Source organism: Orcinus orca, chromosome 15 (genome assembly GCF_937001465.1).
Source record: "Orcinus orca chromosome 15, mOrcOrc1.1, whole genome shotgun sequence".
NCBI classification, from domain to species: domain Eukaryota; kingdom Metazoa; phylum Chordata; class Mammalia; order Artiodactyla; family Delphinidae; genus Orcinus; species Orcinus orca.
In genome coordinates, this window is record NC_064573.1 from 46679917 (window position 1) to 46702836 (window position 22920).

The window sequence follows — 22920 nt, forward strand, 5'->3', positions numbered from 1 at the left end:
GCCGGTACCATACTGTTTTAGTCACTATAGCTTTGTAATATAGCTTTGTTCCAGCTTTTTTCTTTTTTCAAGAATGCATTGGCAGGACCAATAACGTTTTAGGTATTAATTGATAGTGTTTTTACATGTTTACCTTAAACAGAAACTTATTTGACTTTTCACACCTCTAATGACATTTTTTCTGATTCCTACTAGTTTATTTCTGATTTACACTAAATAAGTACTGATATCTGAGTTTAGTTTAACATTCAACATTAGCATCTAAAGTCAATTGTTTAGCTATAAATTATCATACCTAGCATATGAAAGAATCACATAGCTGTAATCCCACCTTTTCAAAACTCATTGTCACCAATCCAGGCTCTATAGGACTCTGATTCCAAAAATAGTTGGCCTGAAAAGTATGTTCATTTTGGTCAATGATGTGAACTTTCTGTAAGCCAGGGCTTTATTCAGATCTTCAATGCTGTTATCAATGGCAAGATTGCCAAAACAGATGGCTACTTTTAATTTTTTTCTTTTGCAAAAGTACAATAAACATCAATAGGCTCAGGTTATGTTTTAACCTTCTTGTGTTTGTATGAAAATGATAAGTAGTAGCTACAAGCTTCTGATTTTAGGCAAAGTAAAGCCACCTTATTGTTCTCTTGGACAGTTAATTGATTCAGGACCTCACAGACAAACTGGCCTCCATGCTTTGGTATAATATTTCTAACAAGATTCCATCTTGCTTTTTTCCAAACTAAATATATTTGTGGCCTATACATAAGTTTTGCTTTGAGACTGGTTTGGCATAATTCTTTTCTCTTGAGCCTCTCTGATGAGAAAGTATATGCTTCTCCTCTGAAATTAGGCTGTTTTTCCTGATTTTGATGTTGCTCTATTGAAATTCTATTTTCCCCCAGGGGATCTTTGTGTACCTGACCTGGAGCAAAGGCACGTATATCATGAGGACTTTATGCTTACTGTCAATCATATCCTCAGGAAAATAAAATTGCTTTTAAAAGTCACTTGTCTGAGTTACTTCCTCTGGTTTTGATGAAGGTTGCAACCATTTTTTAATCAAATAAACACCTACTCCCTCTGCCTACCTCTGGACACCGCCATCTCCCATCTTCCTTTTACATGATTTTTCCCATCTCAGTTGACTTAGCTGTTCTCTCCTCCTGGAACATGTTTTCCTTCACTGTTTCCATTGCTGGCTTTTCCTTATCCTTCAGGGTATAGCTTAAATATCACCTTCTCTCAACTTCGTATGTAAAGTTGATATCCTCTGATGGTTTATCTCCCAGCACTTGTTATTTATTACTTCTTAAAATTTATTTCATGGCACTTATTCTATCTGTAATCATTCTTTTTGTTTATTTACATATGCTCTACCTCTCACAATACAAGTTCCCAAGGACAGGGAACTTGTATGTTGGTCACCAATGTCCATTCAGACCCTGTCACCCACTTTCAGATCAATTCTCACTTCATTATGTACTCCCAGTGCCCTCCCAATTCCATGTGTATTCTTATCCACTCAGCTACTTATAACTTTCCCCTCCCAGTGGACTCTGTTTTAACTCTCTACCCTGCCTTCTAAGTCTCCTGTCTTCCTGGGAGCTGCCCCCTGCGTATGCCCCACACCCCAGAAGCCATACTACTAGAAACGAAGGAGTAATGGTCAAAGTTGCTTAAAATCTTCTGAATTTGAATAACGTTCAATGGCCAAGCTTTGCTACAGAGTCGATCCAATCAATGTAGATTTTTTAAAAATCTAGTCATCAATTGGATGCATTTGTTCTCCAAATATGTTCTGAGTACAGGTAAACGACAGTGCTGTTGCTTCAGCCCAGCACTCACCCTTCTTCTGGGTGCCACCCCTGCCTCTGTTTCTTTTGTTCCTCCTCTCCCACACCATCTACAGAGTGTAGCAGAAACTGCCATTTGACGATGGGACCCTTCGTTTGGTCCGTTGGCAGCTGGCCAACGCTAGGCCCGTCATCCATAGGACACCACACATCACTGGTCACCATGAATTACTAGTCTAGGGAATGGGTGGCTGATTCAAGCTCGGCTGATGATTCCCTTTCTTGACATTTTGGGAGAATGGCTCTGAGTGCCTGGACGATAAGATGCAAAACTCAGAAGCTCGAGTGGCTGTTTCCTACCACGTGGGCCAGAGCAGCTGAAGAGACCAGGCTGGAGAGAGAGCAGAAGGGCAGTTGGGAGGAGAGGAGCTGAGCTGAGGGGAGAGCCTCAGAGAGTGTTTGGGTTCCTGTATCAGCTTCTCCCAAGATTCAGGACTGTTCCTGCCTGGGGTGTTTAAGGTGGCTTGTAGGGGTGGAAAAATTTCCCCTCTGCCTTTCCTGTTTCTTTGGCTGTTCTAATAAATTGACGTGAGATGGATTAATAGGAGAAAAACGAAGGTAATTTCATACATATTGGAGCCCCATAAAAATATGAGACTTTAAAAGAAATAGCCAAGGCAGGAAGCTTTTACACCTTTTAGACAAAGTAACAATACATTTAGAATTGACGATATGAATTGAACATGAAGAACTGACATGACAGAAGTCTTTGGGGTTGGGGTAGTAGACTGGTAAAGAAGTAACAAGGTTTGTTTATACAGCCTTCTCTGCACTGAGTTCCCTGTCTCTGAGTTCCCTGCCCCTCCTGGGACAAGGAAGGTACCTTTCACAGGGATGATTTATTTCCTGCTTCAGGGGGACAAAGGAGGGTCAGAGGGTCCTTCTCGCACCAGCTGTTTCTCAAGTACCTTTAATTCAAAATAATCAACATGCCAAAGTGACATATTTGGGGGTGACATATTCTGAACCCCTACAGGCTCAACTTGGGCTTCTGTCACCTGCAGCCCAAAGAGTCCTGATAAATCCACACCAGCTCTCATACCTTCCTTCCCACCCTCGGTAAGCAGCCATCTTTCTCAAAGTGGGGTTACTGGAGCTTAGAGGGGCCTCATAAAGAGCCCCATTAGCTTTATTCATCTCTTAGAGTAGGGTAAGGGGCAAAGGGACAGACCAGTCCTCCTTCACTGTTATTGATTTATCTCACACCATGGACCACAGGATGCTGCCTTGCTTACTGCTCTGCCCCAAGCACGGTGCCTGGCAAGCAGTAGACACTCACTAGATCTCTGCTGAATGAGTCAATCCACACGAAAAGCTGGACTCAGCTAAGCTAAAGAAGGCGCGTGAGGCTGGTGCTCGACGCTGGGTTTTCCAGAGGTTACGGTGTTTGGTTTGCAGGGCATTGTCTCCAGGGATATGCTGAAATGTCTTCCTTGAGGTTAGGGGTGTGTTGCCTGGAGAGGTTTAGTTTTTCCTTTTGCTGTGTTTTGTTTCTAATAAAGGCTGGATCTTCCTTTAGCAGACATGTTGTTAGGAAAAGTCGAAAACTGAGGGAGGAGTTGTATAGGATGTCTTTTTCAGGTCTCTTATAATGTTAAATTCCCTGTGGCTATCATTTTGTGTCTGAAAGAGGTATTAACAGATAAACTTGGGCTCAGAAGTGCTCCCTTTTGGAGGTGGTATTCTGTAGTGGAAAGCGCTGGGCTGTAGTTTCTAGCCTGTTTTGTGTCCTTGAGCAAGTTGATTAATCTCTCCAGATTCTGGTATCTTTTCTCCTCTGATCAACCTCCATACCTTCTTCCTTGGTCTCCTCAGGTAACCACCATCCTAAATGTGATCTTTACCACCACATTCCTGTGCATGTCTCTGTAATTTTTTAACACTAACGTACATTCTTTTTTCGTATTTTTAGCCTTACATAAAAGGTGTCTATCTGTATATACCCTTTTGCAAACTTACTTTTTCACTTAACATTGGGTTTTTGAGATTTATTTATATTGCTACATATAGCTTGATTTCATTCACCTAAGTGCCGTGTAATATTTCATTATGTGAATCTGCTGCAGTTCATTTGTCCATTCTTCAACTGATGTACATTAAAGTTGCTTCTCATTTTTTGCTATCACTCACAACCCTGTTGAGAACATTCCTGTATAATACCATTGTTCACATATTTGAGAATTTCTATACGGTCAAATTTCATGTTTTCCAAAATCACATCATCTTCAAGATTCTATGCCTTTGTATTATATCTTCTCCTCTGCTTTCACAAATCAAAATGAGGACTTCTTAAAACACTGCAAATGTTTAATGATAATCCTTATAAAATGGATACAGAAATAGTTATTTGGACACACAGGTTTCCATTCAGAATTATGAATGGAAGGATACAAATATAAGGCACAGAACCGGCACTCGCAGTGCTGCCTGCGTTATTGGTATGCCATCAGAGTGGTTAACAGTTCATTGAGAATCAATTAAAATAACTAGCGGTCATTAGTGTGGACTTGGAGTATGAGTGCAAAGATCTCACTCACTAAATCATTCACGGTGACAGGAAAGTTATAGCTCCTGTTAGGGAGTGTTGGTTCAGAATGTAATACCACCTAGTCCAAACTCTCTAATTTTCCTCATAAAAATAAACTTCAGATACCAAAGCATCATTTAGTCCTAGCCTCCTTCTTTTACAGAGAAGCAACCAAAAGGCTTAAATTGGCATAGCCAGGAAGTAACAAAACTGGCACTAAAACACGATTCCTGATAACTGCCTATTTCCCCCTCAATACTCTTCTCCTGCCCCTTGAGGTACAAGAGGATTGAAGACACTTTGCATTTTTGGTTTGTTTCCTAAAGCGGTTTGAACATAGCCATTCTCAAACCCGGTCTAGAAGTCTAGCAACCAGATGCATCACCAGGAGCAAGGATATAGTTTCTGTTCTCCAGTTGAAAAATCTGCACAAAGGAGAGCTTACTGTTGTAACAGCCCCAGACTTCAAAAGAAAGTTCAACAGTACAGAACCAATGTCTTTGGGAACATACCTTTCAAGAAGAAATCAAGCCACTAAGAGGGTTGGTGGGAAATTTCATGGTATCCAGGTCATTACAGATTAAAGGGGAGTAAAATATGAAAAGAAAACATGGATTGTTTTCAAAGAAAAGAGGAACCTCATTTTTCACCGAGTGTTCTCTCTGTTATGTTTCCCTGAGTCACAGATTGCCAAAAGTTATATTGAGTTTTATGTAGAGGATTGAAAGTAAATGTTTTTGTGCTAATCCAACGGGCAGAATTCACCACTAGTCCCCCCTTACTATTCTCAAGCTTTTATCTCCATCTCCCGTGGCGTAACTCAGCCTGGGTTGTAAACATTGGCTTTCATGCCTGTCTCCCCAGCTGGCAGCCCACTGAGGGTCAGGACCATCTTGCCTGGAACACAGGAGAACCCCCAGTAAAGAGCTCGATGGGAAGAAATGGGAAAGAGATTCCGGAGACAGAGAGCAGTTCATCGTTTCTGCAGGGCTCACAATGTATCAGCCAATCTTCAGTGTGGTCACAACCTTCTAGGTGTGTTTGTGAGCTTGGTAGCTCTAGATATTCCATTGGGCCTCTTGTGAAGAATTAAACAACTGTTGTCTAACTTTTGTTACGCAGTCACATTGGTATATATGTATAACCCAGAAATGGTTTAATTGATGATTATCATATTAGTGGAGCTGTATCTTCCCAATAGTTAGAGTGACTATAGCCACTGGCCAGTCTCCCCCACTTTCCTAGGCTCAAGGTGTTGGGAAAAAACTGTACTCTTCTTGGCGTTGTTTAATCAATTTGGAATATTCTTGTGGGGATGTTTTGTTCAAGTCATGAAGCCTCGTAAACTAACTGTTTAGCAAAATATTACATTTTGTGATGTCATCCCTTCAAGATCAGCCTGGCTGTCTGTTTTTATATCTGGCAACTGTAGACTGTGATAGAAAATTCCAGGAGACAGATTGGTAGAGAATAAACTGATGGCTCTTCATGTTGCCTGGCAATCCCGTGTTCCCTAGTGAGCTGTTTCTCTCCTGTTTTCCAGAGAAGCAGTTTCTGACATGTTACTTTCTCCTCAGCACTCCAGGCACATGTGCTCCCCCGGTGTCTCTCTGCAGATGCCCTCTCCTCCTACTTCACAGAAAAGAGATGAACATCAGAGAAAACTCTCAGAACTTCCTTCTAACAACATACAGACGGATCACCTTCCACCCTGTCTCCGGCTCTCCTCTCAGCTTCTTCCACCTCCCCCTCTCCTCCCATTCATATTCTGTCTCCCGAAGGGTCTACTTCCTCAGTGATCTTGCCCATTTCTTCTCTTCTCCTACATTTTCATCTTTTCTCTGTCACTTCCTTGTATCTGTATCTATGCATGATCTATACATGTATCTATACATGGTCCCCGCAGACCTCACTGATCTAAAAATAACCTAACTCACATATCCAGTTCTTTCGACCACATTTTTCCTCCTCCCCCAATTTATCCCTTTCCTCCCCTTGCTCTTCTGAAAAGACTTTTGTGTAATCACTGTCTCCACGTTGTTATTCTCTACTCACCCTGCCCTTACATCGTGCCGTCTGCCCCCGTCAACCACTAGTCCTGTTTCCCCCAGCATCCTGCCTGCCCTCAAATCTAGCATGTCCTTCCCAGCCCCCATCTTAGATCGGTGCAGTTTTAGATACTAGTGGCCCTTCAATGCCACCTTCCCTTGGTGTTCCTGACGGCAGACTCTTCCACTTCTCCTACCCTTCTCTGGCTGTATTCTCAGTTCCTTCTTCAGACTACTGTGTTTCTTTTTCCATGCCTTAGATGTTGGTATTCTTCCGAGTTCTACCTTTGGGTTTCTTTTCTTCTCATCCTCATGCTCTCCCAGTGTAATGCCATCTGTAGAGCCCTGATGCCTCACACCATCTGCTTCCAGGGCATCTGTCCTTGAATGCCCCACAGATCCCTTCAACTCAGGAAGTACAATGCTAACCTCATCGTTTTTCTCCAAAGCCTGTCCCGTTTTGCTGTTGAGGCAGTGGCCCCACCTAAAGACCTTGCTGCCATCTGTGATGCCTCCATTTTCCTTTTCCCTCCTGCATAAATCTCTTCTTGGCCTCCAGTGGCTCTTGGGACAAACCTAGACTCCATAATTTGACTGTCAAGTCCCTTCATTATAAGACCTCTACTTAACTCTCCAGGCTCGTTTCTGTCCACACTGGTCATGTTGCCCTTACCTTCAGCTGTGCTAAATTTCGCCTGGTTCCTTGAACCAGTCATCGGGCCTCTCAACCCTAGGCCTCTGCAGGTGCCTCTAGAAGCATTTCCTGTGTTGCACCCCCCATCATGTGCTCCCTGTACTCCCTATGAAAGCACTGATGATGGTGAATTTGGAGTGTTTGTTAAAATCACGCCCATCACCTTCAACCCACCAGGTCACCAGATTTGTGAGGGTGGCACTAAACAGGCCATTTCACGGTCGTGTCCCCTGCACCTGGCACATGCTTCCCTTGGCCGTGACAGGTAGGATTTTGCCATATTTTTTGCAAATACTGAGTTAGAAATCTTTGGAAAAAATACAGGTATATGCCTTCTTGCTTAGGTACATATATGTCAGCCTCCCAACTCGCATAACCATGAAAGTGATGTTTTCTCGCTCTGTGAGAATCCGTCATCTGACTGCATGGAAAGAACAGTGTTCTCTATCATGGAGACATACTTCTGTAAAACTTCTTTTTTATCATGCAGTATTTTAGTGATAATCTAGTTAAATTTTAGTGTATTGTAATTTTTTGGTTTTTCTCAATGATAAAAAAATTTACTTTATAGGTTAGTTATTAAATTTCTATCCTTTTACTCAGAACTCTTACTTCTCTTATTTTCTCAATCTTACCCTTCTGAAATTTCTTTGTTTTCCAGAACATTTTAAACTCACTTGGGGGGTACTTCCCTGGTGGTCCAGTGGTTAAGACTTAACCTTCCAATGCACGGGCTGTGTGTTCGATCCCTGGTTGGGGAGCTAAGATCCCACATGCCTTGCGGCCAAAAAACCAAAACACAGAACAGAAGCAATATTGTAACAAATTCAATAAAGACTTTAAAAATGGTCCACATCAAAAACATAAATAAATAAATAAACTCACTTAGGTAGTCCATATGTGTGTGGCCCTCAGTGCAAAATTATTGTCCAGTGTTAGTGTGATTTTTAAAAGCCAATAAAGAAGAATGCAGGGGCAGAGTTGACACCAGTGACATTGACAGCCATCATCTTGGGAAGTTTCCCATTTGTTTGGACCCATCTCAGAGAAAAAACAAAATACATCCTGCCCAGATGCCATTTTCTTCTTTGCAGATGACATTTAACTGTTATGTGGGTGGCAGCTGGCTACATATTTAGTAAAGATTCTTGATGGAGAGAGAATTTTCCTCATTATTTTTTTTAAAACTGAGAAGGCCAGAAATTGACATCAAAAATGGTTCAGATCTAATCAGAGTAGAAACAATAACAGAGGTGAAATGTCCAGCTTTCCGTGCTGTGCCCGAGCACTGAACACAGTACTTGTGTAACATACTCTTAATAAAAACATCACAGTGATAAATGTAGAATTCCAGAATGCTTACCATGTGCTGTATGGGTAAAGTAACAATTAATAGTTGTTTGCAAATGAAAAGCAATTAGACATGAATATTTATCTATTTCATAGTCCTAGGAACAGCTTTCAAATTACTTTTATAACCAATTTATTACAAATTATTAGCTCATATAAACCAGGCTCACACAACTTTGCATTTCTTGTAATGTGAAATACTGCTTTAAGATATGAATGATTTTTATCGTAAGATAGTCTCTATGGTTTCTACATGACCCATCACAAAATAATTAGCTAAGAAAGGTATATTTATTAATATTAAGAAACTCTACTTTTAAACTTTCAAAATTCAGTTTTTAAATGCTCTTCAGATGCACAAAGCCAAAGGATATCTAGTAGAAGGAGAAAAGAAGAGGGGCAGCCAGCTCTCACACACTCAATAAACCAATGGAGGTTTTACTAAGCCTTCTTTTAAGTTTGCTCAGGAGAAAGATAAATCCATAAAGCAGTCAGGCTGCTCGTGATCATGTTGCCAGAAATACACTATAAACAATGGAACTGCCGTCGAAATTTGGACTCAGAATTTTATGATTGGCATTAAGGGTCAGTGCCTGCATTTTAGATCCATTCCCAGAAGCAATTTAATAATCAGCAGAAATCAGAAGTCCATTCACTGAACCACTGGCAGAAAATTAGGTAGAGACTCCCAGTCTCCTTTGAATCAAAGGTATGTCCGATAACCCAAAGCTGGGGAAAAAGACGTACCTGCAACCTGAAATCCCATATCCAAAAAGCGAGATGCTCTGTTTTTGGTAGTGCTGTGAAGAATTATGAGTAATCTAGAATAGATGGGAAAAATCACAAAATGCCCTTCAATGGAAAACTGGGAGTAAAGGAAAAAAATTAATAGGTTTTAATTCTGTTTCTCATTCTTCTGAAATATTTTTTACATCAACTAGATTGAGCTTGTAATGGCAGGTGTCCGTTTGAAAAACGCTGAACAAATTCAAATCCTACTAAGGCAATCCCCAGTGAAATTTAAATAGCATAAGTCTTGTTTATTTCACAGGAACAGGCAGGCAGCTTTTCTTCCTCTGTATCTCCTACATTTAAATTCCATGCTCTCTGTTTACAATTGGCAGGAGTCAGGGGTTATCCTCGATTTCTGCCAAGATGCCAAGTAACTTGGCTGATGTTGGATTCCAGGAGGCAAAGAGCCTTCTTCCCCGAAGCAATTTCTGATTAAGAAGAAAATGAGATCTCAGGTGTAGTTTTAGCATCTGGAATTCTTAGATATTCATTTATTCAGTTTTGACTTTGGGATTTGGGTGGTTACATTTTTGGTGTGTCCCGTGAATAGCACTACTACGTGAATCATTATATCAACTTCAGACAATTGTGTTGCTGTTCCTTCCAGAAGGCTCCCTTGTAAGGTTCATATAACTTCATAAGGGCATCCGTCTGTGTCTGTATTCTCTGAATATTCATGAAAGTCATTGAAGGCCAAGGACTGCAGGGAGGAGGGAGGGTTACTGAGGGAGGGGGTTTGTGCAAACATGACAGGATAAGATTTCAGCTTCCTGGTCCAGTGTGAAATGCACAGACCGAAGGTTTCCTGGGGGGGGGGGGGTGATGATTTGCAAAGAATAGCCTTGTGGCAAGGCTTTGGCTATCTTGTCGGATCCCAGCAGACCACATGCTTGATGTCAGTGCATAAACATGGCCTCTTCTCTTGCCACAATATTTATGTCTGCTTTGGAGCAAGCTGCTCCCCAGCAATTCTGAGAACTAATAGGGTGTCCTGGAGAAATGAGTAAATCTTCCCTTGTTTTTGACATTTCTCCGCATTACCTCGTTGCCCTCCCCAGACTTCTCACCTCTTTCTTTCTGATTTTGTAGGATTTAACTAAACCGAGGACACGATACTCTATCTTTATGGCATGAAGGACTATCTTTCTTTACAAATGTAAATTTCTATTAAAAAAAACCACATAATTCCAAAAGATTCATTAAGATGCCACTGAATACTACGGCCTTTTACCAGGTGACTATGCATTAGGGAAAAGGAAATGATCAGTCTTTTCGGGAATTACTGGACACTGGCCCTGAATTGACACTAATTTCAGGAGACCCAAAACATCATTGTCAGACTAGGGACTTATGGGGGTGGTGATCAGCTCAGATGCATCTCACGGTGCGTGGGTCATCCCCAAACCCATCCTGTGGTCATTTCCCGAATTGTAAGATGCATAGGTGGAATAGACATACTCAGTACCTGGCAGAATTGCGTTAGAGATCCTGAGAAATATGTCTATTGGAAGAACACTATCTGATCTGTGTGTTATTTCCTAATAGATGTATATTTTAGGGAAGGAAATAATCACTGATTAGCACTGAGGGAGCTCCCGCTGAGTAGCTGTGTGGCCTTGACTGAGGCCCTCAGCCCACCCAAATATGTCTCCTGACCTAAAACACAAGGAAGTGGTAATAGTCGTTTTCAGCTCTAAAATGCTGATATTTTTATTTGCTTACAACTCACTTCTTCCAGCATTTTTTCCTTTGAGTAGTCACACTGGAGATGTATTGGGTTCATATCTATTTCTTTTGTATTATGACCAAATAAAGATAGCTTGGCACTCCTGCACATTTTTAGTGACAGATCGTGCAATAAACGCTGTTTTCCTACATTCTTTTGCTTCCACGTGCGTCAAATTTGCCTTTTTCCTCTTCTCTCTTGCAGCCCCACCTCCTCATTTTGGAGTTCTGGCTAGTTTGACATGAAAAATGTGCATTACGAAGCCTAATGGATAATTACATCAAGGAGGGAGGGAATGATCTAAATTTCAAAATCAGAATAATCACCTAAGTCTTAACTGTAACTAGCATAATATAATTACTTTTTTTCTTCAACTTTTTTTTTATTGTTCTGCATATACAAGGATGATTTTTCATTAACTTTTAATGCTGTTTGTAACTCCATTCCAGTGTATTCGATGTAGCTTTGAATAGAAGAGTTCTACTCAAAATAGAACACAATGTTGCTAAGCTTTACCGTAAGACACAGACTGCTAAGGAAGCTGTAGGAACAGCATTTTTATTGAGGTGGTTTTGTTTAAGGGAAGGGACAAGCCCACTCATATCTGAGATCATATCTCAGCAATAGCAAAATTTTTGAGCAGTGCAGGGTAGTAAATACAGTTTTAAACTTTTAAATTTACCTGAATCACTCATTGCAAGTATGTTTGCTCTTCAGTAATTGTAAAACCTGGAGAGCTTGAAAAGTGACAATCCTGCCTTCACGTCCTATCTACGCTTCTGCTCTTACTTCTCTGGGTTGTTAGCTGGAGATAACCTTAGCTTTTCTCATCAAACACAACTTCACAGGACTTTGGAATAAGCCATATTGACTACAAATATGGCAGAAAAACACCCAAAGGTGTTATGCAGAACGCTGGGTTTTAAGCGACAGAAATCCATCTCCATGTAGGTTAAATCAATAGATAAATAGGTAGATATATTCCACGGGAGACTTCCTTAGTCTCTGCCCAGGCCCTGGGAAGTCCACAGTGGTGTCAGAACTATAGCAGGATCCAGAGTTCCAGCAGTTTCATCATGAGGACTCCCTCCATCTCTGGCTTCCTCTCTTGGTTTTGCTTTCTTCGGGACAGTGGCTTCCTCAGCGGGTGCCTGCATTTGATGGCAAAGATGCCCATGGGAAATTCCAGACTTTTATCATCTTGATTGATAGCAATTACAAAGAAGAGGCCCCTTCCTCCCCTGGTGCTTATGTCAGTTACTGAAAATGGACCCTGATCCACCCTGCAGGGGTCTTCTGCTACAGTTACTGTCCTTGTGGAAATAAATATTCTGACCAGCCAACCTGACCTTCCCCTGTCTCACAGAACGTATGGCCTAACAATTGACAGCTTTGTGCCAATCAAGGAGGTGGGGTGGTGCAGGTAATACTGCAGAAGAAGCCATGAGGACAGGTTTTAAAACTGTAGCTGATATTCATGCTACCACATTCAACTCTGCAGCAGTGGAGTTACCCAGCTCCTAAAGGGGCTCACAGAGTGACCTCTAGAGATGACTCAATGGAAGTCCTCCTCTCTATGGGACGATCCTGAGTTGTGAAAGTCCATAGAACTGGCATTTCCTTCAGTGATTGTCTTTCTTATCCAAATATGTTACATGAAGTCAGGATTCTCTACCTCTTTTTATACTCACAACAACCCCATTAGATAGGTACCATTATGATTCTCAGTTTGCAGTTGAGGAAACAGTCACAGAGAGGGTAGGTAACACACAGCTAGTAGTGTAACAGGGTTGCTCAATCCTTTTTTCAATCATAATCACCTGAGAAGCTTTTTTTTTTTAATGTGGATTACCTGGGTCTCATCCTAGGACATCCCAGTTCAGTAGTTCTGGAATTGGGTGGTGAGCCTTACAGTTTATAATGGCCAAAGTGATTCTGGTGAGTGACCAGGCTCAAGAGGCACTGATCCTGAGAGCAAGAAGGAAGCAGAATGGCAAAGGGCTGGAGGATTTTAGTTATGAGATAAGCAGTAGTAAAGAACACAGGAAAAATAAATAATGTATTTGAAATCATTTGTGGCAACCTGGTCATGAAACTGTGGTCCTGTTATATCAGGAAAAGAGCATCTGGGAGGAGGCTGAGTGGTAGTGACTCTAATCTCTCCTTCAGCCACTGCTTTCTCTACCCATTTCCAGAATTTACTCTTAATACAGGCATCTGTTTCCTCTCTATCTGTTTCAGCCATAGTGGAAAAACATGTTTTTTCTTTGGCTAACAAACGTTCTTACTAATGTGAAATGAACAACTTAAAACCTCACAGTGATTCTAGAGGCTGTTTCTTCCGTTTGGAGTAGTCCTGCCCATCTCCTCCCTTCACTACCACTTACACTTCAGTTCTCAGGTTTAATATCACCACCTCCATGAGGCCTTCCCTGATCTACCCACCTCTGCTAGGTTCCCTGGATACACTCTCTATCAGCACCTTGTACGTTTCCTTCAGAGCAGTTACCATAATTGGCAGTTGTTAATTTACTAGTGTGACTGTTTGATAGTCTGGTACTGATCGCCCCCCCGTAAACTATAAATGAGTGACCGCGTTTGATTTTTTACTGCTGTATTCTCAGCATGCTGTACTGTGCCTGGTGACACATACTAAATATTTGATAATTCTCTGTTGAATGAGAATAAGGACAGTCTCCTTTAAAAAGCCAGTGATGCCTGGAATAAGTCCTTAAGGAGACATTTCCCCAAATGGAATTTCTCAAGAGAAAGAAGTAGAGAAAGGCTAGGAGAAACTAAGAAAATGCTTTGAGAGCAAGTAGCAAAAAACTGATAAGGAGGCAATTATCACCTGCAATCTAAGTACAGACTTAAGCAAACGGAGCGTTAAGCTGTGCAAATAGCTGGGGAGCCACAGGAAAGGGGAAAGTAATCAGGCCATTAGCTAGAGAAACAAGAGCTAGGTACAGGGAAGAGGATATAATGTTCTTGGAAGTATTTTGTTGTTGTTTGTTTTTTCACAAAATGTTACAACTGAAAAAGACTTTTAATAACACCTACCCAGCAGTCCCCAAGCTGGGGTCGCCATATTCCAGAATCTTAGATTACTGGGAGCTCTTAAACTATGTTCAAAGTTTCTGACAGTCCAGTGAATGGCATATCTTTCTCTATAATGTGGCTGAATGACTTAACAGAAAGCAAAAGTCCTTTGCATTTGCTCCCAGGCTTATCAACTCCATGAAGTTATGGGTGTACCTTGTTAATTAAAACAAGAAGGTAGATGTAGTTGGTTGGGTGGGTCAATCATTCAGAAATACTGGGTCCAAGAGGAGATATAATACAGTCTGATGACTTTATCCAAAGGCAGCTCTCATCAGCCCCACACCCAGAGTCTATGATCTTTTCACGAACTCATGAAAATGTTTGAGTGATTGACAGACATAGTTTTTGGCTCCCAAATTAAAAAATAAAATGAAACTGCTAAATCAAAATCAATGCACATTCACCTAAATGCATATAAAACATAACTCTTAATCAACTTCATTAATTCTCTAACAGAAATCATTAACATTTTCGTTAAGCTTGAAAAGTATATAATGGTTAGCCAGGAGATTTTGATGTGGGTAGGGGGGATGGTGGGGGAAGGAGAGGTCAAGAGGAATAGCCGCCATTCTGACAAGACTGAGGGCTCCTTGGGAAGAACTAAGGGCCTCTTCCGTGGTTAAGCGAAAGGAGTCCCGTGGTGGAGGTGGTCCAAGGCAGTGGTGACTGGGGACAGCAGTGCATAGGTGAGCAGGGGCTCTAGGGTACATTGTGAGCTGCTTTCTCCACAGCCAACTTTAGATCTACAGGTGTTGCTATTATTTTGTTTCCTGTTTATTAAATCTCTTTCTAAGGTATTTTGCTAGTACTCTTACTTAGAAAGAGTTTTTGAGTCTGGACTTGAAGTCAGACAGCCCAGGCTCAGATTCTGCACTCTGTCTGCAGATTTCAAATTCCCTCATGTTGAGCTCTCCCAGCCTCTGTTTTCTCATCCATCAAATGGATTATTAATACTTGCTTCCAAGGCTGGTGTAAACATATTAAGTAATGTGGGAGCACTTAGCATAAGGCCTGACGTAGAGTAGATAAAATTTTTCCTATCCTAAGTATCCAAGTCATTAAAAATAGCATGCATTTTACACATATTGCTTGAGTATGTTCCTCATCCTTTGGTCATTTAAGAAAAGAGTCTTCAAAACTGGGTGTGAAAGTGGGAAGTGAAGTCTGGTATCCACATTTAAAACAGGAAAAGGTATCTATTTACAGATGATATGATATTAAATATGGAAAGCCACAAAAAATTAAGTGAGTTTGGCAAGGTTGAAGGATACAATCTTATACAAAAATAATTTGTATTTCTATACGTGCAGTGAACAATCCGAAGTGAAATTAAGAATCCCACTTACAGTAGCATGTGGTGACCTAAATGGGAAGGAAATCCAAAAAAGAGTGGATATATGTATACGTACAATTCACTTTGCTGTACAGCAGAAACTAACACAACATTGTAAAACAACTGTACTCCAACAAAAATTAATAAAAAGAGGAAAAAAGAACAGAATATATCATTAGGGATATATCATTAGGGATAAATTTTGCATTTCTTCTGTTACAACAGAAGAAATGCAAAATGTATGCTCTAACTACAAACCAGTATTTAAAGAGCTAATGACTTCAGGAACACAGCCCTCTTCCACGAAAGAGATTGGAGAGGGCATAGCAGTAGACTCCTAAATCCACTCTACCCCAGGTGAGTGGTGGAAATCAGACTTGAACTTGAGTCAGAATCACTGAAGTGTTTGTTAAAGCACAGATTGCTGGGTTCCACCCCCAGAGTTTCAGATACTGTATGTTTCCGGTGGGGCTTGAGAACTGGCATTTCTAACAAATCCCCAGTTGATGCTGATGCTACTGGCCTGTAACCACACTTTGAGAACCACTGGTCTATGGTCGCCATTGCCCTGATGTTCATGGGTGATGGAATGGGCATCTGCTCTAAATTTAGCCCCAGAAACCTGAAGGGATGTGTGCTGCAAGACGTGACATACCTCACTGGAAAATGAACAGTGCCTCCCCTCCATCCTTTTCCCCAGAGACATTCTGTTTCTAGATATGCAGCCTAGAAACAGCAGAGGCCATCCTGTGACCATCTGTGACCATGAGGGCACACACCTCATCAGGACACCAAGGCTGAGATGACCAGAGCAGGGAACTGGAAGAAATTTGGGTCTGTGATGACATATGGCCCAGATGGTACCTGGCCTGGGGCCTGAGCTTCCAGTTATGTGAGAAAACAAATATCTTCATTGTTTTAGCCAGTTTGAGTTGGACATTTCTGCTCATTATAGCCCAAAATATCCTAATTAATATAGAAATGCCAGAGGGCATGAAACCTATAAAGGGAACAGAAATATTTTAGGTAGAAAAAAAACCCATCACATGCAAACAAGAGGACATGTAAGACCTGTGTGAAGCAAGAGGAAACAGTAGAGCCCAGATCTAACTAAGTGGGAGAAAGCAAGGAGGCAAAGGCCAGTAGCAAATTAGAAAAACAAAACTTTTTTCAAGTGGCAGAAACGAAACAATCCAAACCAAAAACTGGACCATAAAACTCTACATTGAACGTTTACACTTTTGCAATTCCATCTGTTTTAATGTGTTTTAAACCCTCAGGCAGAAGCTCTGTCTTCCCCCCTCTGCCTTCCCAGACCACCCTGGTAATAAATTACTCAACTCTGCTTCCACCTTAATAAAGAAAATTAGACTTCCCCATTTCTCTCCTCAGCCAGGAGCTTCCCCTCCCGATAATGGGTAAGACATGGAGCCCTAACTTCTCTTAAATGTGCCAAGGTCCTGAACCTTCCCTGATTATGAAGAGAAACATCAAATTGTCAAACTCACCTAGGTAACCAGGGCACAGCCTTGAGGTTAAAAACAGTAGTTGTCAGAATCAATTTTAAAATTCACTAGGAGCCGCTGTCAGACAAACGAAGTGGTGATGATGAACTGATTCAGATAAGAAGTGATGGAAGTCAAGGAGCTGGTCTCAGCACCGATTGGACTCTGGCACTGGAGCAGCCAGCCACACACATGGCCACGTGCTCCCTGGGAATCAGCAAGCCGTCAGGGCTGCGTTGGGATCGAACAATTAGATAAGATCCAGATCTCAGTTGGATTAGTCAAAGGCTTTGCAGAGTCTTCAACTGTGGCCACACGCCCCTTCTTCCCTAGGTCCAAGACAGGAGATGTATCACTCAGTATTTTGCTGTCTAAATCCAAGGCAAAAATGAGCAACTTCTCAGCAAAATTTAAAATAATCCAGCTCCTTCACACTATGAACAAATGACACTTGCCGGGGTAAATAGGGACATCGAATCCCAGGAACCAGTAGGCTCTGTCCCATGCGCTTGTAAGATAAAAAAAAAAAGGTAGTTGTGCCTTGATTAAGGACTGACTTAATGAGATCCAGCTTTCAGGTGACCAGAGGCCATCCCAGGTGTGGGCACAAATTCATGATACTGTAATATTATCGGCTTTCACATGCTCTGTTTATTTGCTACATAAATCTTGCTGTGTAGTGGGATTTGCTAGAAACACTATTGGCATCTTATTATGAATACAACTCAACACTTCTGACCTCCTATTCCTATAATTATTCCATAACTGCCTTGAGAATTATCATATGATATTTTGGCATATCTATGAATGTAAAACAACATTGTCCTATGCAGTGAGGATATAAAATAAAGATACTTATTTTTTAAATGTCTGGGAAAAATTAAGTTTCTGCCCGCTTGGACCTGATAAAGACCAGAATTGAAAAAGAAGAATAATTTATATATCCCAATATGAAATGCATTAATAAGTATACTATCTTTATGTTACATCATATATATAATTAATAGTGATTTTTCTATTTGGTAGGATAAGAGGTGATAATAGGGGATAAATTTTTCTATACTTTCCGTGACTCCTTCCTCTCCTTTCAACTTTTCCCAAATGATTCAGATATTTCTTGGTAAAAAAAAAAAAACGAAATAGCATTATCTTGAAAAAGAAAAGTGTTCTTTGGAACAGAAAAATTCATATTTCTATTTAGATCCATTTTTTTCTTTTCATTTTTCGTTTCCCTCATCTATCTTCCAGTATCTGTAAATACGTAAATGTGTAATCCAAACTCTCAGTCTTTTAAAGGGATTGTCCGTATTTATCATACAAAACTATCTATCAAAATGAAACATCATTTAATATTTTTCACATATAATTTAAATACTTACCCACACTAGAAAAAGCTCATTTGCTTATTTCTATAAAATAATACATTTTTCTATCACTTTATATTCAAAGTTGTAAAGAACTATAATTTAACTGATGATAAAAAGCCAAAACCAGGGAGTTTTGAGTCTTAGCACTCAACACACCCCCTAAGTGGGAACCTGCATTTGGAAGTAGCTCCAGCCACAGCTCTTAGGGGAAATCTCAAAAGACAGGTGGAACGTGATTACTAGAGAATGATACAGGTCTAGTAAAAATAATCAGTGGATTTTCCAGGAAACAGAATAGATTAACAGGGGACTCTGGGAAGAGGCAATGGGTAGTTGTCTGATGGGTGGATGGTTGACATTCAGGACATCTCAGAGAGAACTTCCAAGAAGAGAGAAAGACTTCAGTCTCTGAGGAACTGGAGAAGTTGACAGGGGACCAAGAGAGACGATCCCTGAGTGATGACATGGACATGAAATTTGAATGTACTACAACATAAAGCAGAAACGCAAGTGGTAGGGAATCTGCACAGTATGCTTCATTCTTGCTCACAATCACCCTTCATCCAGACTCCTATCCCTCAAACGCAGCACATTTGGAAGGAGAGACATACCATTAGAATCGAGCCCTGGAGATATTTATCAATTCAAGAGAAGTATCTACTGAAATGACAGCAGGAAAACTATGACTGTCTCCGTGGAATTTCCATTTTTCCTCTTCACCAGTACTATGAGGATTGGGGGCTGAACACCGTCTACACTCCAGAGCAGCAACAGACACTTGGTTAAGAAGCACACAATAAATCTGAAATTTTCAGCCTTTTTATCCCAGCTCCAGCTCGTTACTGAAAGCTGCATGTCCACTATAGACTTACAGCATCTGTTATAGCTCCATACTTGTGTAACTTTAGAGAGCATTTGACTGACAAAATTGACTCATAAACAATGAGACCTTAGGAAATTCTCAACACTAGTCTCTGTGCTATTTATAAATAAAAACTGGGGGACAAGGTGGTACCCATGCAGCAGTACTATACGATGAATTGAAACTGGGCAACCCATAGCCTGAGGGGCTCTGAGCAGATCTGCTTCCTTAGACTAATTTTGATACTGTTGCAAAGGTTATCTTCCTAAAATAAGTCCCCATCATACCACTGCCCAAAACTCCAGTAACTGTCCATTGCTTATAGACTAGAACTGAAACTCTGTAGGCAAGTTTTAATACAATTCAAGGTGTAGCCACTATCTACCTTTGGAGACCAGTCCACTATTCTTCTAATCATCACACACTACATCCCCCCAGGGACCTTCTGCCTTTCCTTATCAAAGGCTTTTGTCACTCATGGAAATCCTCTTCATCTTTTAATGTCAGCTCTAAGCCGTACCAGTCACCAGTTATTTCGCTTTATCTTCAAATACATACCCACCCACTCAGGCACGTACATAACCTACTGTGATATTTAAGTGTAACCAAAGCCCCAGGATTATTTTTTCCTTTCGAATTATGAGAAAGATCTATGTAAGTAAAAAGGTTATTTGATGGAAATAGGGTATTGAATAGTTAGACAAATTTGTCAACTGCTTTAGATAGTTGATAAATTGTCAATCGTGGAATTTATCAAAATTAAAAAAAATTTTAGTATATCATTTCAGTTTTTTGAAATAGAATTTGCATGGCAAAAGGATGTGTTACATTATGTAAATAAGCAACGCTTTAATTTAAACTTTATTCCCACATTTTTTACCATTAGCCAGAAACCAAGCTATAAATATTAAATGTCTCATTCATCATAGTTGAAAATATATGATCATATATGCAAAATGTAGAAGGAGAGAAGTTTTATTATACAAGTTTTCAGTGTGTTTTCCTAAGGTTATATGCAAAGTCTCAGGGAATAAGAAGCTGTTATAAGACAGCAGTTACAAGCAAATGGGAACAAATTGGTTAAGCTGGTAGGTGAATTTATCCATCTCCAATAATAGCATTAACAAAATTAGAGGGCTAGTTTTCAAATGGAGCTAATCATTAAGAGGGAAAACTAAGAATAATGATCCTTAGTTAATGATTTTGTTCAAAGTTTAGACTCAGCGAATTTTATGCTTAGTGTGGGACTGTCTCTGCTTCCCCAGAGACAAATAAAACTGCTGGAAAAATACACAGTTCAGTCAATCAATACTTTGGGTGATGATACCAACCAGTGACTAAGAACAATTGTGTGACTGAGTTTCCTGGATATTTATGCATTGATTAATCTTTCAAAAGTTTATTTGAGTTTCTAGTTACGTAAATTGGATTTTTCTTCTAGACATTCAATTTTCTTTTTTAGTTTTATGAGCAAAATAGCCTGCTTCTATTGAAGTAAAGTCTAAAATTTACAAAGTGAGTTGGAATGCTAAACTTTGGAGATATATTTTTGACAACTTGTATCCGTTAATGTTTTGCAATTTTCCTACATTTGAAAAATGTTTTATCCTTATACCTTAAAATCTCATTCTAACTTTTAGTTGTCTACTCTGAGTAGCGCATTGAATTTGGAATTAAAGATTTTTATATGTATGAGGGTAGAGGGCTAAAGAACATTTCTCGTCCAAATAATCAGACTTTAAAAGTTACTGTAGGGTTTCCCTGGTGGCGCAGTGGTTGAGAGTCCGCCTGCCGATGCAGGGGACACGGGTTCGTGCCCCAGTCCGGGAGGATCCCACATGCCGCAGAACGGCTGCGCCCGTGGGCCATGGCCACTGAGCCTGCGCGTACGGAGCCTGTTGCTCTGCAACGGGAGAAGCCACAACAGTGAGAGGCCCTCGTACGGCAAAAAAAAAAAAAAAAAAAGTTACTGTAACTGCACTTGTAATGACACATGGACCAGGTTTTGCATAACATAATATTCAAAAGAGTAGCGCAAGAAATTAAAATAGAACTGAATTGAGTCTTGAATTGAGTCTCTTACATGAAAGAGGTGCTGATTCATTATACATAGTGGTACTTCTCAAAAGTTTCTGTCCTGTCTCTCCTCCCTTCTCTTCTCTTGTACCTTGTGGCTGCTTGAGAGTTTCTCATGCACCAAACCTCCAAAACTTTCTCCCCATAAACACTACATAACCCTCCTGTCTGTCCCTTCGTTTCTCTTGGTTCTTTATTTAATGAGGCTCTCCATCTCTTCTCCAGATTCAAAATCACAAAGAGTGTTCACATTGTTCTGACAAAGACAGAACTCTTCTGAGAGAGAAAGCAAAGGGAAGAAACTAACTGATCAAAGAAAGATTTTCTTCCTTTCTTTATTTTCTTTAAAGCAAACAGAGTGAGTGATTTCAGGAGAGGAAGAGGAAAAAGACCTGGAAAACCCCAAAATTAATAAAGTGTGTCTTTGTTGAGACTTTCCTGGTGGTCCAGTGGCTAAGGCTCCGTGCTGCCAATGCAGGGAGGCCCGGGTTCAATCCCTGGTCAGGGAACTAGATCCCACAAGCCGCAACTAAGAGTTTGCATGCCGCAGCTAAAAGATCCCACATGCACAAACAAAGACCTGATGCACCCAAATAAATTAATTAATTAATTAATTAAATTCTGTCTTTGTTTTACAAACTTCAATGATTCAAGAGAAATGGAAGTCCATGTTTATTTTCATGGTCATAATTTATTTTTTTCCTTAAAATATTCATTTATGTTACTAAGACCCCAAATGATGTCTCCATTTCAGATATGATTAGTAAAAGAAAAAAAAAGAAAGAAAGAAGAAAGAGAAAGGAGGGAAGTGAAGAGAAGAGAAACCTTGAGGTAGTTAAACCTCATCCCCATGTGTTACTGGAACATGACAGTTCCTTTGCTAAAATGACTAGCAATTGCTTCTTTTATTCACTTAACTATTTCTTGAGTTCTTGGCTGCCTACAGAGTAGGCATCCTGCTGCCTGAGATTCAAATGCTGGACGAATTCCATTTTTCTTCAAGGGAAGCAAGACGAAAGCACAGAATAGAAGGACGACATATTCTAGATAATCTATGGATATAATTATTTGTCCTAATATGGTTCCTCTGCCCCTTGCTTCACCTTAGTTGACAAAATTAGATTTGAGAGATTATGGGAAGTACATGTCTCAAAGCACAATCAATCATTTTTCAAAGTTTAAATAAACAGTCAAAATCAGTAGCTTAGCCAAAGATGCTGCTTATTCTGTAGAGATAATCCACCCAAGTCAGTAACCAGTACAGTTTTGAGACCAGCTTAATGACATATTCCAAGAATCACCCTTTATATGCTGAGTTAATGCTTCTCAGTAGCATCTCTGGCCTGAACGAAATTTGACTTTAACAATAGCCTAAGGAGAAGGTCTTCATTAAAGCTGATTTGTTACCACACAGGACACTAAAGTAACAACTTCTGATATAAATTTCTACCCGTGAAAAGAGGTCAAAGAGCCTGTACCAATGAGGTTAGCAGAAGGCAGGAAGTTTTGCCTCTGTACGCCTATCAGACGCACAACCCCTTTCTCAGACACCATGAAGAATCACAGCAATGCCATGACTACATATTCCAGTATATTCAGTCCTGCTACCGTGATTTAAAAGACCACCTTGGAGGGGTGTGGAATTTAATTACAGTACATGTAATGAAGCATTTTTGTTGCGT

General features: G+C 40.4%; 1 protein-coding gene across 1 annotated transcript in view; it reads left to right on the forward strand.

Moving 5' to 3' along the window:
- CHST9 (carbohydrate sulfotransferase 9) overlaps positions 1-22920 on the forward strand; it is a 243685-nt gene that overhangs the window by 43177 nt on the left and 177588 nt on the right. The gene's annotated exons all lie outside the window — the stretch shown is intronic.